The following is an 18,571-nucleotide window of genomic DNA, read 5'->3' as shown; positions in this document are numbered from 1 at the left end:
TACCCCTAGTAGATAAATTACGAAATACCCCTAGGGTTAAATTGACCTAAATGCATGTTTGATTGTTGTTATTTTGCATGCCATGTTGTTATTATCGATGCATGGGATGGGATATTGACGGAGGAAGTACTGAAAGTGGCTTGTCCATGTCTTGGAGGCTTTGCCTCAATTTTATTGATAACTAGCGACAAAGGTCAAGAATCTGTGGAGTGTTAAATTTGGGTGGGTTGAGCTCTTCCCCACATGGAGTGTATGGCTGGTATGGGTGGAGTGTAGTGGTTGGTGGGTTGAGTAGTCTCCCAAATGGGCTTGCATATGTTTATTGATGTTGCATGTATTTTGAAATGGGCCTATGGGCCATATCATTATCTGAATAAGGGCTAAGGCCCGCTTTATTATAATCTGAAAAGGGCTCGCCCAAGACCACTATTACCCAAATGGGCTTGCATATGTTTACTGATGTTGCATGTATTTTGAAATGGGCCTATGGGCCATCATTATCTGAATAAGGGCTAAGGCCCGTTTATTATAATCTGAAAAGGGCTCGGCCCAAGACCACTCATTACTGAATGGGCTTAGGCCCAATAGGCTTGAGTGACTTGGGCTTTGAATGGGTTTTCCTTACATACCGAGTTTCCCAAACTCACCCTTTTATTTTCATCCACGCAGAAATCCCCAACCATAGTGGGCTTGGAGTGTGAGGGAATTCGGAGTGGCCACCCGTTTTGAAAGTTTGATTTTCTTCCGTGAACTGGACATCCTTTTATTTACGTTTGAAGTTTTGGGCTTTTAAATGTAATAAGGCCGCTTAATTATTTTTGATGGTTTTAATATGTATTACTAAGATAGGTAATACTTATTTTAACTGTTGAAATTAGATAGCTTTAGGGCGCGTTTTCAAAAAAACAACAATTGATTTCAAAATAACACGACAACAAGCAAAGCTTCCGCAATGAAAGTATTTTCCAAAATTAATCACTTTTCCTAAAAAATGACTTAATCAAATCAGTTTCCTAGAAATATCCATGACGTTAAGATGTGGCAATGGCGGTATGCATGTCTAGGATTGGATCCGAAGGGAGATTGGTACTTAAGTAGTCCGATGGACTCACCACCTCTTTTCCGGTTTCCTACCTGGTGCACAGCTTCCATTCACTTTAACCTTTAATGAATTAATCTTTTGAACATCAAGTACGATTTTCTGGACTTAGAATGGAATTTTTTTTTACATTTTTGATGTGGCATGCCGGATCTGGCCATAACTTCTGGGCCGGGTTTGGGGTGCTACAAATAGTAATTGTTTATACTCGAGTTGGGGTTGAATTCTTATAATGGGAAGCTAGACACAAATTATCATATTTTTAGAAATTAATTATAAGGTTAAAATAATGGGTAAAGTACAAAAATAGTCAACTAACTATTTAGTTTGTTCTATTTTGGTCACCCAATTATTAAATTTTTTTATTTAGTCACTCAACTTTTCTAAATTAAGTATTTTAGTCACTCTTGTCGTTTAATGAAAGTCTAATGTGGGTTTTTTATTAGCCTAATAACAAATTTAGCCTTCCAATATTTATAAGTTCTATCAATTTGATTCTAAATCTAAAAATTTCAACAAGTCTAGCCCTGAATGTTTAAAAGATTTGTCTTTTTAGTCCCAATTCTAAAAATTATAAAATATATTTAAACAATCTTAAAAATATTTTTATATGTAATTTTAAAATTTATATTTACTTTTTCCCATCAACCATGCTCATTTTCTCATCAATCAAACACATGAAAACCCATAAGTTAAAGCTATTTTTCGATTCAATCTATTTTAATTTAGTCCCTTTTTCTTTGTTGTATTGTTTGCTCAAATGCCTAATCAAAACCTAGAAAGAAGCTCAAATTTAACAAATTTATAAACCCAGAAAAACGATTGGATTGATGACACCGACTTCAACGACTTTACTCTTTGCTACAGAAATAGCATTTAAGGACATGACATTTGATATTTTCAACTTCGTCAATTGAATGTAAGAAAGAACAAAGTGGAAAATGCTGTTGAAATTCTTTTAGGTACAAATATTTTAAAATTTATTAAAAATTCATAAAAATAAAAATATTTTAAAATATAGAAAATCAATTCAACTAGTTTAACTAATTTTTTAAAGCTTAGTTTAATTGGCCTGTATCAGTTCACAGGTCAATCGGTTTAACCACTATCTTTGGATTGATACCTCGATCAGTTACCAAACCAACCAAACAGTCTGGTCCTATTTTGGAAGCACTAGTTTTGATTAATGAAAGTACTTTTTTTATCCCATCAAGTCGAGAAAGCAGGTGGTGAAGTTCGTAAACAAAATTAATCCCTAGTGTCTCAACTTTGAGAGAGTCAATTTCAAGCATTGCTGGCATTATCGACATTATAAAAGAAAAAGAAGAAAGGAAAAACATAAAAAATAAAGAGAGGGAAATAATGTAAAAAATAAAATAACTAAAAAATATTTTTAAAGTTTATGACATGGAAATCTATTTTTGGTTAGAATTTTTTTAATGGATATGAAATTTTGGTGTAAAATGGATAATAAAAAAATTTAAGTACCACTTGTAACAAAAAAAAGTTTAGGTACCAACTTAGGAAAAATAGTACAATTTAGGTACTAATTTATAAGTTAAGCCTTTTCTAAAATAAGCTTAACGGTTTGACTAACAAAAATACCAACTTAAAAATAAAAACTTGGAATAGCATGAAACACATGCAAAATAATGCACGTCAAAGTCAAGGTGGCGAAATGCTAGGCAGGTATACATGGTTTAATCAAAATGTGCAGTATGCATGTGAGACCATGGGAACATTTGGAAGAAGAAGAGAGCAAGTTATAATGCATAATGCATGGCTATCTAAACCAGCACATTTTTTGTTCATCCTTATGATTTTCTTTTTTGAAATCGAATTTGTTTTTTTTAAACGAAAATGGAGTCGTCACCAATCTTTTTTATGAGGTGAGATTAGATCATCTTGTAATTTGATCGTTTTAATAAAATGTTTGATTTACTAAAACAATGATTTTTTTGGTCTACAAAATTTAGAAAATGAGTTTGGGAGTCGGTTACGCAAGAGGAAGGATTAACACCCTCGTAACACCTAAAATTGGTTCCCAGTTGATTCATTAATATCTTAGTGTCGAAAGTTGAAAACTCGAAAAGAATTTAAAATATGATCACTCTTTGTATTAAGGCACTGTCTAACTAAAATAATTTTCATGAAAAGAGTTTATTTCAAGTTATTCGAGAAGGAAGGATCATGTCCCGTAAGTTAGGATACAATGCCTTAAATCCCCGAAAACGAGAATAAACGCTAAAAATTTTATTAATTTTAAAATATATTCGATTATCTCGATTTTAGAGAGAAGACATATTCTGTAAGTTAGGAACACGACTTTTCTAATTCCAAAAATAATGAATGTTGTTTCGATTTAGAAATTTTATTTTTATTCATCGTGCAAAAAAAAAAGGAACATGATACTTAAAGTGATACGCATTTAATTTATTCGGCGTGGTATGAAAATTAAAACACTACAGGAAAACAGACTTTTAGCGGCGTTTCTAAGCACCGCTAATACTTTTAGCGGCGCTTCCCAAACGCCGCAAAAAACGTCGCTATATGCAGCGCCACAAAAGTTCGCGGCGTTTTTTATAAAAGCGCCGCTAAATACCAGGAACTTTAGCGGCGTATTTAAAAAAACGCCGCTATAGACCTGTACTTCTCTATAGACCAAGAACTTTAGCGACGCTTTTATAAAAATCGCCGCTAGAGACCTGTACTTTTAGCGGCGCTTTTGTAAAAAAAAGCCGCTATAGACCTGTACTTTTAGCAGCGATTTTGTAAAAAAACGCCGCTATAGACCTGTATTTTTAGCGGCACTTTTTTAAAAAACGCCGCTAATTTGCCCAGTTTTGCAATATGTATTTTTACACCTATATCCAACCCTCCTGCAAGAAATTCAATAAAAAACAGCAAATATACCATGAAATCCAACCCAACCAAAATACACAAATTTAAATAATACAAAATTATACAAAAATATATTATATAAATTGGAAATGAATATTCAAATATTCTTAAAATAATGTTAAAAGTTACAAGAAAACATGTCTATGATGGCGGATTTTGAAATTGGTGGAACATAGTCATCATAGACTGAAGCTGCTACTGGAGTTCATTGTATTTTCTGTTCTGCTCCGCCTCCCTCACTGCTGCCTCCGCCTCCCTCGCTGCTGCCTCCGCTCTAAGTTGAGAAATTTGCTCATCTGTGCTAGCTTGTATCTGAACTATCTGATCTTTTAACCTCTGAACTTCATCTTAACTTTGACTCCCGGAAGGCATGTATTGGTGCGAGGTGGATCCAAAATATTGGGTCGGGTTAACACCAGATCCTTGAAATCTAACCCGACCATACCTTTCAGGACCCAAAACTTCATTAATAATTCTGTTATCAATATCCTCAAAATTAACAGAACTATCGATCAAGCGATCGCTTCATACTCGCCTTCTTATCTTTTAGTTTCTCCTAATAAATCGGTTAAAGAGTTAGAAATGAAATATACAATAAAAGGAATACAACATAACATTATTTAAATTACACTAATAAAAGGACTAATTAAAACATTATAATTAAATATTATAAATATTTATAATGAATCAATTTTATTTGCTAAATATACCATAATTTCGCAATTTCGGATGACATCGGAGTTCCATCTTTTTTCATGCGTAATGTCAAAAGTTGAAGGCGCCCAACTTTTGACTGCACGAGGCTTCCTACAATATAGTAGTAAGAATATTATTTAATAGTAAAAAGTTATTAATACTTGATAGATTTAATAAATCCATAGTACCTCGGCCTGAGCTACACAAGCAAAACTTTTCGACCGCTGCGGTAATGCGTAAATTTTTGTTTTTGCCTGCTGCTTGTTCCAACTCGCTCACGGTCCTACATAATGAAATTATTATTACGTATATAGTAAATACTATAAACCGAAAAATTTATAAGAGTTTACAAGTACATAATACCTCTCCTTTTTTCGAATTCCAAAATCGAACCGCATCTTCCCATTGGTACCTCAGCATTCCCGGTGGGACATTTTGCAATTTTTCTTCGAGGCTTATGGGTTTTTTAAAATATTCTTTTTTCAAAATGTTTTTATTGTCTCTCCATTTTTTACTCAATGCCTTCTTGATATAGGCATCAGAGACCTCTAAAGCAAACCTATCCTAACAAACACAAGTTTAGGAAGTAAATATAAATGAAACTTAAACAAAAGTATTATAATTACATTAACATTTTGTTACCTTAATATTAGAGAGAGCTTGATTTTTATTGCTATCAGGCATGTTATGCCATGATTCGTAGTTGATGGGCAACATATTGGCATTTCGTGCTATAATCTCCAAATAGCCTGCTAAAAGTCGAGCTTCTTGTCCAACAGGCTGACCATGGCTGCTTCTAGTTACTTTGACACGCTCGACTGAATTTAAGTTATATAAATCATTAGGAGCGTACGTCCTCGACCTTTTGCGTCCCACCATTTTCAGCTGAAAAATAATAAATTATTACTATATTGAAATTTAAAATAAATCAAGAATAAAATTTAATACAATTTGTAAAATAAACTTAACATTACTTTGAATTTCCACAGACTCGTCAAGTGTCTCCAAGACGCTTGAAGATCCAACAACCTGTCTCATTGCTCAAGACTTACTTCTTCCGAATTTGTAGTATTTCGTACAATACTAAGATCTCTTAATCTTCTTCTAGGCATTTTTCCGCAACACATAAAATAGATAAAATTTTAGTAAGAAATAACAACAATAGTTAATATAAAATAGTTAAATTATATAACATGACCAATGTTACTATTGTAACATTACATATAAATAAAAATCATAAAATCTTACTACATCATAAATCGTAAATATCTTCGTCTACATCCCGACGAACCCATTGAAATTGTGTACTAGTACTAGGGATATTTTCATCTAAGTCTTGTTCGGAAAAGGCAAAGTTTCGATCTTTCACCGATGTCATCTCTACTTCCATTCCCCATGTCAAACAAGTCTCTAGGGGTGTTTTGAGTACAACGTACCAACCCTCATCAATTGGATCTTTCGAGTAAAAACTTGTTTAACTTGAGAAGAAAATACATACTGACTCGTCTATCAAATGTTCTCCATGTGAATTAATCGAGAGAAATTCACCATTGTAAAACCAAACGATCATTTTAATTCATGAGCGAGATTAGCATCAGCCCAATCACATTGAAATAAGACAACTTTCCATTTTCCATAATAATCCAACTCAATAATGTCGGTTAGAAGTCCATAATACTCCACATTTCCCTCGACAGGATTACTGTCCCTAGCACTAGCGTAACTTGTAATTAAAGAATTAACAACTACTCCACAATTTTGAGTTCTCCTCAATCTCTCGCGATATTTGGTATGAAATCTGAATCCATTCATGATGAAGCTACTATATCTTTTTACTACTCGATTCGGACCTTGAGAAAGCCATTTAACTTCGTCATTAACGATAATCCCACACCAAACCTATTGAATCGAAAGTAAATTGAGTAATTATAAATGTTATGAGAAAATATTATTATTTGTCAACAAAATGTTGAGTTGCATGCCGTTTGGCTTAACCATTCATGAAAAGATTCTGCGAATAACCTATTAATCTCGCGATGTTGTAATCTTCGTGAGCGTGGACGAGATCTTAAGATTTGTTTGTACTCACTATGTTAAACACATGTTTAATTCGTTAAAAAATAAACAAATCAAAAAAAGAAGAATATTTATCATATTCTAGAACTTACTTGCGTAATTGTTCAAGTGCATCATGGTGGAAAAGAACATATCTATGTGCTTGTATCCAAGATCGATCATCTAATTCTACAATTTCAACTTTGCCGATTGGTTCTCCATAACTTTGAAATAAATAAGTTTTGTCCAAGTTAGGATCATTGAGTCCGGCATTTCTACTTGGTCTATTCAATCTTGTTTCAACATTTAAATATCTAGAACAGAATGTCATACACTCCTCTGCCAAGTAGCCTTCAGCAATTGATCCTTCTGGATAACGCTTGTTACGGCAATAAGACTTCGATTTGCTTAGGAACCTAAACACCATATACAACATTATCAAAACTAATAACTATAGGTATAAAGGTGAATGCCTTTGAAATAAATTAGCACCTTTCAATTGGATACATCCAACGATAGAAAACCGGCCCACCAATTATTGCTTCATGAGGGAGATGAATGACAAGGGGCACCATAATAGTGAAGAAGGAAGGTGGAAAGATCTTCTCCAAATTGCATAATGTCAAAGCGGCTCGATCTTGTACTTTTTCAAGTTCTTCAACATTCAGAACTTTGCCACAAATTGCTTTCATTATATTGGACAGCTCAATTATACAGGACGTTACCTTCTTTGACATACAGCACCGTAAAGCAACTGGAAGTAGATCTTGCATCAGGATGTGATAGTCATGTGATTTTAATGAATATAGTCTTCGATCTTTAAGACTTACACATCGAGATATATTTGATGAATACGCATCCGGAACCTTTATATCCTTCAACACCGTGCAGAACATTTCTTTCTCTTCCTTTGACATTGCAAAAATTGTAGGCGGCAACCAATATTTTCCATTAGGAAGTACTTGGGGATGAAGATCAAGCCTAATTCCCATGTGAACTAAATCAAGTCGACTTTGAAGATTATCTTTTGATTTACCATCGACGGTCAAAATTGTCTGGATGATGTTCTCGCAGACATTCTTCTCAATATGCATCACATCAAGATTGTGGAGTAATATGTGATGCTCCCTGTAACACTCCTTACCCGAGACTGTTGCCAGAATCGAGCACGAGGCATTACTAAACTTATTCTATCCCTTAAATAGGTTTAAATTGTTTATTTAAGCATTTCGGAATGTACTGCCATTCTGTGTCATAGTCGCCTAAAAATTCATATCTTGAGTTCCGAAACTCAAAATTAAGATCCGTAAATTTTTCCTGAAACTAGACTCATATATCTATCTACTAATTTTTTTCATAGATTTTTGACTTGGCCAATTAGTACAGTTTATTAGTTAAAGTTTCCCCTGTTTCAAAACTCGACTGCACTAACCTCTTGTTACTACGAACCATGTTTCTTCCTGTACAAAATTCATATCACTAAGCCGTTTGTTTCTCTTAAAACTAAACTTAACAAGGATTATAACCATATAAAGTATACCTTCTAATTAGTTTTGTACAATTTATGGTGAATTTCCAAAGTTGAAACAGGGGTTCCAGAAATCGCTCTGACCCTATTTCACTAAAACTCAGATATATCATGAAATATAATACCTTTACCTATTTTTCTTATTCCATAAGAAAATAGACATAATAAGATTTAATTTCATATATTATTCATCTTCAAACTATGTTTATGTAATTTTAGTGATTTTTCAAAGTTACGTCATTGCTGTTACTTGAGTCTGTTTTTAGGTTACTTTCACATTTTCAAAATTTTCATGTGATAATCACCATTCAATCATACATATTAATAAACATGCATATCATCGGCCATTTTATTAGCTAATCACTAGCAAGTATTTACACATCATTCATTGTTCATATTATACCAAAAGTGGCTAAGTTTCTATACATGCCATACACAAAACAAAACGTCTAATTATACCGAAGTTATTTCTTTGATAGTGTGATCGGCCTCCGACGCGTTTCCTTCGATCCCGAGTGGCTAGATAAGTACTATAAGAAGAAGAAAATAAAGAGATTAAGCACTATGCTTAGTAAGCTTACAAGCAAATAAATCACAACATTCAACATAATGGATAATTATGCATAATATCATCTAACATCATAAATTTCTTTACTTCTCAATTTCTATCTTCTTCTTTATTCCCTTACCTTCTTTCTTACGACCTTTCCTTTTCATAAGTATAATCTACTTTTCCTTTGCTGTTAATTCACTGTAATTTAACTCGTATCCTGACCCGTTGAACCACTCGGAATACTAAGGATACTAGGTCGTTCTGTCTATCAATATCTCGCCAATGCCATGTCTTTGACATGGACTTACATGAATTATTCCTCTCCAATGCCATATATAATATGGACTTACATGGCTCAATCCTGTCTCCAAAGCCATATTTCTAATATGGACTTACATGGCTCATTTCGTTACGTCTGTCAACCCTAATATCCTAACATTCCTAGGGTTCAACCGGCTTTCTAACACTTTTCCTCGTCACTTCACCTTAAATTCGACTTTAAATATTTTCATAACATAAATATATAAATGCTGAAATTGACAATAATAATGTAAAATAAAAGAATATTGCATTTATTTATCAAACTTACCTTGATACAAAATGTGACTAAACTTTACAATTTAGTCCTTTACTTTTCTTTTCCCGATCTACTCTCGAATTTCGCTCTTCTTGATCTATAATAGTAAATTTAGCTTATTTAATATCAACATTTATCAAAACAACCCTTTACTCAAACTTTGGCAAAATTACATTTTGCCCTAAACTTTCACATATTTGCACTTTTTCCCCAAGGCTCGTAAATTAAACTTCATCCTATTTTCTTATGTTTTATGACATGCTGATCATTTTTCCCTTCTATGGAAACATCAAATTCACACACTAACATGTACTTATAACTATTAGGTATTTTTACCGATTAAGCCTTTTACTGTTTTCACTTAAAACCAAGTAGCACAAGTTGTCTAACATAATTTAAAACCTCATATTCCATCATAAAACATCAAAATACACAAATTTCACCTATGGGTATTTTTCCAAATTTGATTCCTAACTTAAATTATTGCTAGCATAAGCTTTATCGAGCTGGGACTTCAAAACGTAAAGATCATTAAAAGCGGGCTTGGAATCACTTACTATGAAGCTTGAAAGTTGAAGAAACCCCAGCTATGGAGAGAGGTAAGGTTCTACTGGTAACTTGAAGAAGATGATACAATTTTATCATCTTTTTTACCTTTTTATTAATGTTAATAACCAAATGACCAAAATGCCCCTCCTTACTAAACTTTCAAAAATTCCTTCCATGTCCTAATTTTGTCCATGAACTTAAAATTGGTAAAATTACCATTTAAGATCTCCTAATTAATATTCCAAAATAATTTCATACTAAAATCTTCTAGAATGCAAGTTTTGCAAATTATTCGATTTAGTCCCTAACCTCAATTTAAGCACTTTATGCATAGAATTTTATCACGAAATTTTCACACAATCATGTAATCATACCATGAACCTCAAAATAATAATATATATATATATTTACCCTGAATTTGTGGTTTCGCAACCTTTGTTCGTTTAGGCCCTATTTCGAATGTTACATTTCTCCCCTTTAGGGATTTTCGTCCAAAATCTTACCGTGAAGAGATATGGGTACTGTTTCGATAGCCTCTTGGGTTCCCATGTAGCCTCGTCTACCCCATGTCTATTCCATAGTACTTTCACAAGTACAATACTTTTGTTCCTTAATTGCTTTACCTCTCGAGCTAGAATCTTTACCTGGGTTCTTCACCGTAAGTCATGTCTGGCTGAATCTCAACCTCTGTTTGAGAAATCACATGTGACGGATCTGAACGATAACGACGTAGCATAGACACATGAAATACATTATGAATCTTCTCTAACTGAATCGGTAAAGCTAACCGATATGCTAATGGTCCGACTCTCTCAATCACTTCAAACGGTCCAATAAAACGTGGACTTAGTTTGCCTTTCTTGCCAAATCTGAGAACTTTCTTCCACGGAGATACTTTCAAAAAAACTTTGTCACCAACTTGATATTCGATCTCTTTTCTTTTAAATCGCATACGACTTACGCATGTCAAGTCGCTTTTAAACAATTTCGATAACTTTCACTTTTCTTCCGTTTCTTTAACTAGATCAACCCCAGAATCGGCTTTCTTTAAGCTCATCCAATATAAAGGTGTGCGGCATTTACGTCCATACAAAGCTTCATAAGGTGCCATCTTCAAACTTGATCGATAACTATTATTGTAGGCAAACTCTACCAATGGTAAGTATTTTTCCCAACTACCTTGAAATTCTAATACACAACATCTAAGCATATCTTCGTGCACGAATAACTCTCTCGATCGACCATCGATTCGAGGGTGAAAAGCCATACTAAAACTCAACTTCGTACCTAAAGCCTCTTGTAACTTCTTCCGAACCGTGAAGTAAATCTTGGATCTCATTCGAAATGATCGATAATGGCACTCCATGTAGTCTAACTATCTCCGAAATGTATAACTTCGGCCAACTTGTCAAGTGAATAATCCATACGGATTGGGATAAAATGAGTGACTTAGTTAGCTTATCAATCACAACCCATATTGCATCTTTCTTTTTCAGTGTTAACGGCAATCCTGTCACAAAATCCATAGTAACTCTGTCCCATTTCCATTTGAACTAGCACAGTTGCAATAATCCTGAGGGTACCTGATGTTCGGCTTTTACCTGTTGACAAATCAAGCATCTAGAAACAAACTCTGAAATATCTCTTTTCATTCCTACCCACCAATACAATTTCTTCAAATCATTATACATTTTTGTACTGCTGGATGAATAGATAAAGAAGCGCTATGTGTTTCTGTAAAATCTTCCGAATAAGCTCATCATTCTTTGGTACACAAATTCGTCTCTAAAATCAAACAACCATCGAACCAATCCAGAAATCTGATTCTATGCCTGACTCACATTGAACTCTTTTAGCTTGTAACTCATTATCATCTTTTTGAGTTTCACAAATCTCTTCAAGAAATACCGGTTTAGCTCTAAATTCAGCTAAAATAGAACCATCATCGACATGGCTAAATTGGTATTCAAAGCTCGCAATGTAAATAAAAGTTTCCTGCTTAAAGCGTCAAGAACTACATTTGCCTTACCTGGGTGATAATCAATCACTAACTCATAATCTTTAAGCAATTCCAACCATCTTCTTTGCCTCAAATTCAAATCTTTTTGAGTCATCAAGTATTTCAAGCTTTTATGATCGATAAATATCCGGCATCTTTCACCATACAAATAATGTCCCCAAATCTTCAATGCAAATACAATAGCAGCTAGCTCTAAATCATGTGTCGGATAATTTTTCTCATGCGGCTTCAATTGTCTAGAGGCATAAGCAATTACCTTTCCTTCCTGCATGAGTACACAACCGAGCCCATTCAAGGATGCATCATCAGTAAATCACTAATTCTTTACCCGGTTCATTTGTACTAAGATAGGAGCTTAGTCAACAATGCCTTTAACTTGTCAAAACTTTGTTGGCACTTCTCAGTCCATTCAAACTTAACATCCTTCCGTAGCAGTCTCGTCAATGGGGTAGCTATCATGGAAAATCCCTCCACAAATCGTCTATAATATCCGGCAAGACCAAGAAAACTTCTAACCCGATACATTTCTAGGAGGCTTCCAATCAATAATGGTTGAAATCTTACACGATCAACCTTAATACCTTCACCGAGACAATATGTCCAAGAAAACCAACTTCGTAACTGAACTCACTTTTTTTGAACTTGGCATACAACTGATTATCTCTCAGAATTTGTAAAACTGTTCTCAAATGCTCTGCATGCTCAGTCTCATCATGAGAATAAATCAAAATATCATCAATGAACACAACTACAAACTTATCTAAGTATGGTCTAAAAATTCGGTTCATTAAGTCCATAAAATGGCAGGAGCATTAGTCAAGCCAAATGGCATCACAAGGAACTCATAATGACCATACCTAGTCCGGAAGCGATCTTGGGACATCGACTCTTTAACTCATAATCGATAGTATCCGGATCTCAAATCTATCTTGGAAAACACAGTAGCTCTCTTCAATTGATCAAACAAATCATCAATTCTAGGCAATGGATACTTGTTCTTTCTTTGTTACCTTGTTAAGTTGCCGATAATCTATGTACAATCTCATCGATCCGTCTTTTTTTTTCACAAATAGCACTGGTGCACCCATGGTGAACTCTGGGTCTTACAAAGCCTTTATCTCATTAATTCTGCAATCGAGCTTTCAATTCTTTCAATTCCAATAGAGCTATTCTATAAGGAGCAATAGAAATGGGCGTGGTACCGGAATCAACTCAATACCAAACTCAACTTCTCTAACAGGAGGCAAACACGGTAGTTCTTCCTAAACACATCGGAAACTCACATACCACAGTGCATCGATTCAATTTTCAATTCTAGATCTTTAGTGTTCAACACAAAAGCAAGATAAGCTTTATACCCTTTTCTCAAGTATTTACGGCGGACATAACGAAATTATAGGAAATGAACTATCGACTCTTCCGAATTAACCCAAGAATTTCACCATTTTCACACTTCAACTCAATGAATTTCTTTCCACAATTCACTATCACATCATGTGTAGTCAACCAATCCATACCAAGAATCACATCAAACTCATCAAATGGCAATAGCATGAGATCGGTAGGAAAACAAGAGCCTCTAATCATTAAAGGACAATTTCTACATACCTTATCTACTAATACATGCTTGCCTAATGGATTCGATACTTTAATCACAAATTCAGAGATTCTATAGGCATACTTATACTAGGCATCAATTTCATACAAACATAAGAATGAGTTGAACCGGATCAATCGAGCAATGACATTAATATCATGTAGAGAAAATGTACCCGTAATCACATCGGGGAGGATGCCTCTTGGCGTGCACGAATAGCATAAGTCCTTGCAGGGCTCTAACATCCGGTCTCACACCGAATCTCTAGAGGTACCTCATTACTTGCTCCTACTCCGGTTGCCTCGGTGATCGCCTCTAGTAGGAGCATTTAGGATCTAGCACTCTGTTACCTCTCGGCTAGCCACTTCGGACATTCTCGTACAAAATGATCTGGAGCACCACATTTATAGCAAACATTTTCGCTCGCCCGACAAGGACCATAATGAAGTCTACCACACCGTGGACACCACGATCTACCCCACATCGACATTACCTACACTCGTAGTCGAGGTGGTCCGAGCCTTCGGATCCTTAAATCGCTACCTCTATTCGACTAGATTGCCTGCCGAAAAGCTAGATCCGTAGAAAACTCTCTGGGCCTCTTGGATGTAGCCCGAAATGATCTGCTCATCTGTCTCTTCTTTGTATCTTGTGTCTCTGTCTCAACTTTGCCTTTTCTTTTAATAGCTCCTCGCCTTACGGGCTCACTCAACTAAAATAACGAACTCTTTTATTTCTAGGACACCCAGCGACAATGGATATCATCATTTAACCCATCCTCAAAACTTTTACAGGATAGCCTCTGTGGACACACATTCTTGAGCATATTCTTGAGCGACAAATTCACGCTCATAATCGGTCACAAATCATATTGCCTTGTTTCAATTCGAGAATTCCTTTCTCTTCGGTCAATAAACCTCGATGATGTACTTTTTACGAAATTCTTCTGAAAGAAATCCCAAGTGACCCTCTCTTTCGGTACAACCGATACAAGTGTCTTCCACCAGTAGTAGGTCGAGTCTCTAAGAAGTGATACTACACATTTCATACATTCCTCGGTGTACAAGATAATTCGTCAAAGACTCGATAGTATTTTCTAACCAAAATTCGCTCTTTCGCATCATCATCTTTTGTTGCTCGGAACTCTTTCGCCTTGTTTCTGATTCTATCAACTGGTGGTTTTCTCTTACCTTGTACTGTGATCGGGAAGCTTGAGCTACATGGGTAGCCCGAGAATCATGAGGGGTGGGCGTCTAACTACCGGATTCGCATGCGAACGAACTCGGCAAACAAATCATTCAAAGCTCGGAAGAGCTTTCGAGCCACTCCTCCCCGATCAACTATTCTGGCCTATTCTCGAGATAGCGCCCTTACGTGGAAGCAAAGCATTACTTTCTACATCATCATCACGGCTCACCCGGATCCATTACTATAAAACAAAATATTTAAAAAATCGCCGAGTCGTCACACTATCAAAATACAAGTATGGCATGTATAGCTAGACTTTTCTCACACTAACTGTTCGAGAACCGACTAAACCTACTCGATACCAATAAATGTAACACTCCTTACCCGAGGCATTGCGAGAATCGAGCACGAGGCATTACTAAACTTATTCTATCCCTTAAATAGGTTTAAATTGTTTATTTAAGCATTTCAGAATGTACTGCCATTCTGTGTCATAGTCGCCTAAAAATTCATATCTTGAGTTCCGAAACTCGAAATTAAGATCCGTAAATTTTTCCTGAAACTAGACTCATATATCTATCTACTAATTTTTTTCATAGATTTTTGACTTGGCCAATTAGTACAGTTTATTAGTTAAAGTTTCCCCTGTTTCAAAACTCGACTGCACTAACCTCTTGTTACTACGAACCATGTTTTTTCCTGTACAAAATTCATATCACTAAGCCGTTTGTTTCTCTTAAAACTAGACTTAACAAAGATTATAACCATATAAAGTATACCTTCTAATTAGTTTTGTACAATTTATGGTGAATTTCCAAAGTTGAAACAGGGGTTCCAGAAATCGCTCTGACCCTATTTCACTAAAACTCAGATATATCATGAAATATAATACCTTTACCTATTTTTCTTATTCCATAAGAAAATAGACATAATAAGATTTAATTTCATATATTATTCATCTTCAAACTATGTTTATGTAATTTTTAGTGATTTTTCAAAGTTACGTCATTGCTGTTACTTGAGTCTGTTTTTAGGTTACTTTCACATTTTTCAAAATTTTCATGTGATAATCACCATTCAATCATACATATTAATAAACATGCATATCATCGGCCATTTTTATTAGCTAATCACTAGCAAGTATTTACACATCATTCATTGTTCATATTATACCAAAAGTGGCTAAGTTTCTATACATGCCATACACAAAACAAAACGTCTAATTATACCGAGTTATTTCTTTGATAGTGTGATCGGCCTCCGGCGTTTCCTTCGATCCCGAGTGGCTAGATAAGTACTATAAGAAGAAGAAAATAAAGAGATTAAGCACTATGCTTAGTAAGCTTACAAGCAAATAAATCACAACATTCAACATAATGGATAATTATGCATAATATCATCTAACATCATAAATTTCTTTACTTCTCAATTTCTATCTTCTTCTTTATTCCCTTACCTTCTTTCTTACGACCTTTCCTTTTCATAAGTATAATCTACTTTTCCTTTGCTGTTAATTCACTGTAATTTAACTTTCGTATCCTGACCCGTTGAACCACTCGGAATACTAAGGATACTAGGTCGTTCTGTCTATCAATATCTCGCCAATGCCATGTCTTTGACATGGACTTACATGAATTATTCTGTCTCCAATGCCATATATAATATGGACTTACATGGCTCAATCCTGTCTCCAAAGTCATATTTCTAATATGGACTTACATGGCTCATTTCGTTCGTCTCTGTCAACCCTAATATCCTAACATTCCTAGGGTTCAACCGGGCTTTCTAACACTTTTCCTCTGTCACTTCACCTTAAATTCGACTTTAAATATTTTCATAACATAAATATATAAATGCTGAAATTGACAATAATAATGTAAAATAAAAGAATATTGCATTTATTTCTTGTAAACTTACCTCGATACAAAATGTGACTAAACTTTACAATTTAGTCCTTTACTTTTCTTTTCCCGATCTACTCTCGAATTTCGCTCTTCTTGATCTATAATAGCAAATTTAGCTTATTTAATATCAACATTTATCAAAACAACCCTTTACTCAAACTTTGGCAAAATTACATTTTTGCCCCTAAACTTTCACATATTTGCACTTTTTCCCCAAGGCTCGTAAATTAAACTTCATCCTATTTTCTTATGTTTTATGACATGCTGATCATTTTTCCCTTCTATGGCAACATCAAATTCACACACTAACATGTACTTATGACTATTAGATATTTTTACCGATTAAGCCTTTTTACTCGTTTTCACTTAAAACCAAGTAGCACAAGTTGTCTAACATAATTTAAAACTTGATATTCCATCATAAAACATCGAAATACACAAATTTCACCTATGGGTATTTTTCCAAATTTGATTCCTAACTTAAATTATTGCTAGCATAAGCTTTATCGAGCTATCGGGACTTCAAAAACGTAAAGATCATTAAAAACGGGGCTTGGAATCACTTACTATGAAGCTTGAAAGTTGAAGAAACCCCAGCTATGGAGAGAGGTAAGGTTCTGCTGGTAACTTGAAGAAGATGATACAATTTTATCATCTTTTTACCTTTTATTAATGTTAATAACCAAATGACCAAAATGCCCTCCTTACTAAACTTTCAAAATTCCTTCCATGTCCTAATTTTGTCCATGAACTTAAAATTGGTCAAATTACCATTTAAGATCTCCTAATTAATATTCCAAAATAATATCATACTAAAAACTTCTAGAATGCAAGTTTTGCAAATTATTCGATTTAGTCCCTAACCTCAATTTAAGCACTTTATGCATAGAATTTTATCACGAAATTTTCACACAATCATGTAATCATACCATGAACCTCAAAATAATAATAATAATAAAATATATATATATATATATATATATATTTTTACCCTGAATTTGTGGTTTCGCAACCACTGTTCCGTTTATGCCCTATTCGGAATGTTACACTCCCAATAAGGCAACTCAAAAAAATACTTCTTTTCTTCCACAAGTCCGCATCATTAGGGTCATCCTCCTCGTCAGATTCATCATCAGATTCATCCCTCGATCGTCTATTTGTTTGCCTATTAGATGGTTGATTCACTTCAGAATCGAAATCCATATCTTTTAACATGAATAAGATTTCAGATCCAATGGTCCGCTCAGGAGCTTTTTTCAACTCTTCAGTATCGTCAAATAAAGCCTTCTGAAATCTATATCTATGATTTTCATCTAACCACCGACGCTGCCCCATATAGCAGAACTTCTTCCCATTATATAACCACTGTGAACACGTTTGAGCAGCACAACAAGGACAAGCATAACGTCCTTTGGTACTCCAACCCGATAAATTCGCATATGCCGGGAAATCATTAATTGTCCACATCAAAGCAGCATGTAGGTAAAAGTTCTCCTTTCTCAATACATCATACGTCTCAACACCCACCCATAATTGTTTTAACTCTTCAATAAGTGGCTGTAGATATATGTCAATATCATTTCTGGGGTCTTTCTCTCCGGGGATAATCATAGATAATATCAAAGAAGATTGCTTCATGCAGAGCCTTGGAGGTAAATTATAAGGAACAATGACCATAGGCCAAGTACTGTACGAGGTGCTCATGATTTTAAAAGGATTAAATCCGTCAGATGCTAACCCGAGCCTTACACTCCGAGGATCACTTGCAAAGCTTGGAAATTTATTGTCAAATGATTTCCATGCAAAAGAATCTGCAAAATGCCTTAATAATCCATCATCCATTTGTTGATCATGATGCCACGTCATAAACTCAGCTGTCTTTGACGACATGAATAGCCTTTGAA

This window comes from Gossypium arboreum, chromosome 5 (genome assembly GCF_025698485.1).
Source record: "Gossypium arboreum isolate Shixiya-1 chromosome 5, ASM2569848v2, whole genome shotgun sequence".
In the NCBI taxonomy this organism is placed as follows: domain Eukaryota; kingdom Viridiplantae; phylum Streptophyta; class Magnoliopsida; order Malvales; family Malvaceae; genus Gossypium; species Gossypium arboreum.
This window is presented reverse-complemented; position numbering follows the sequence as displayed.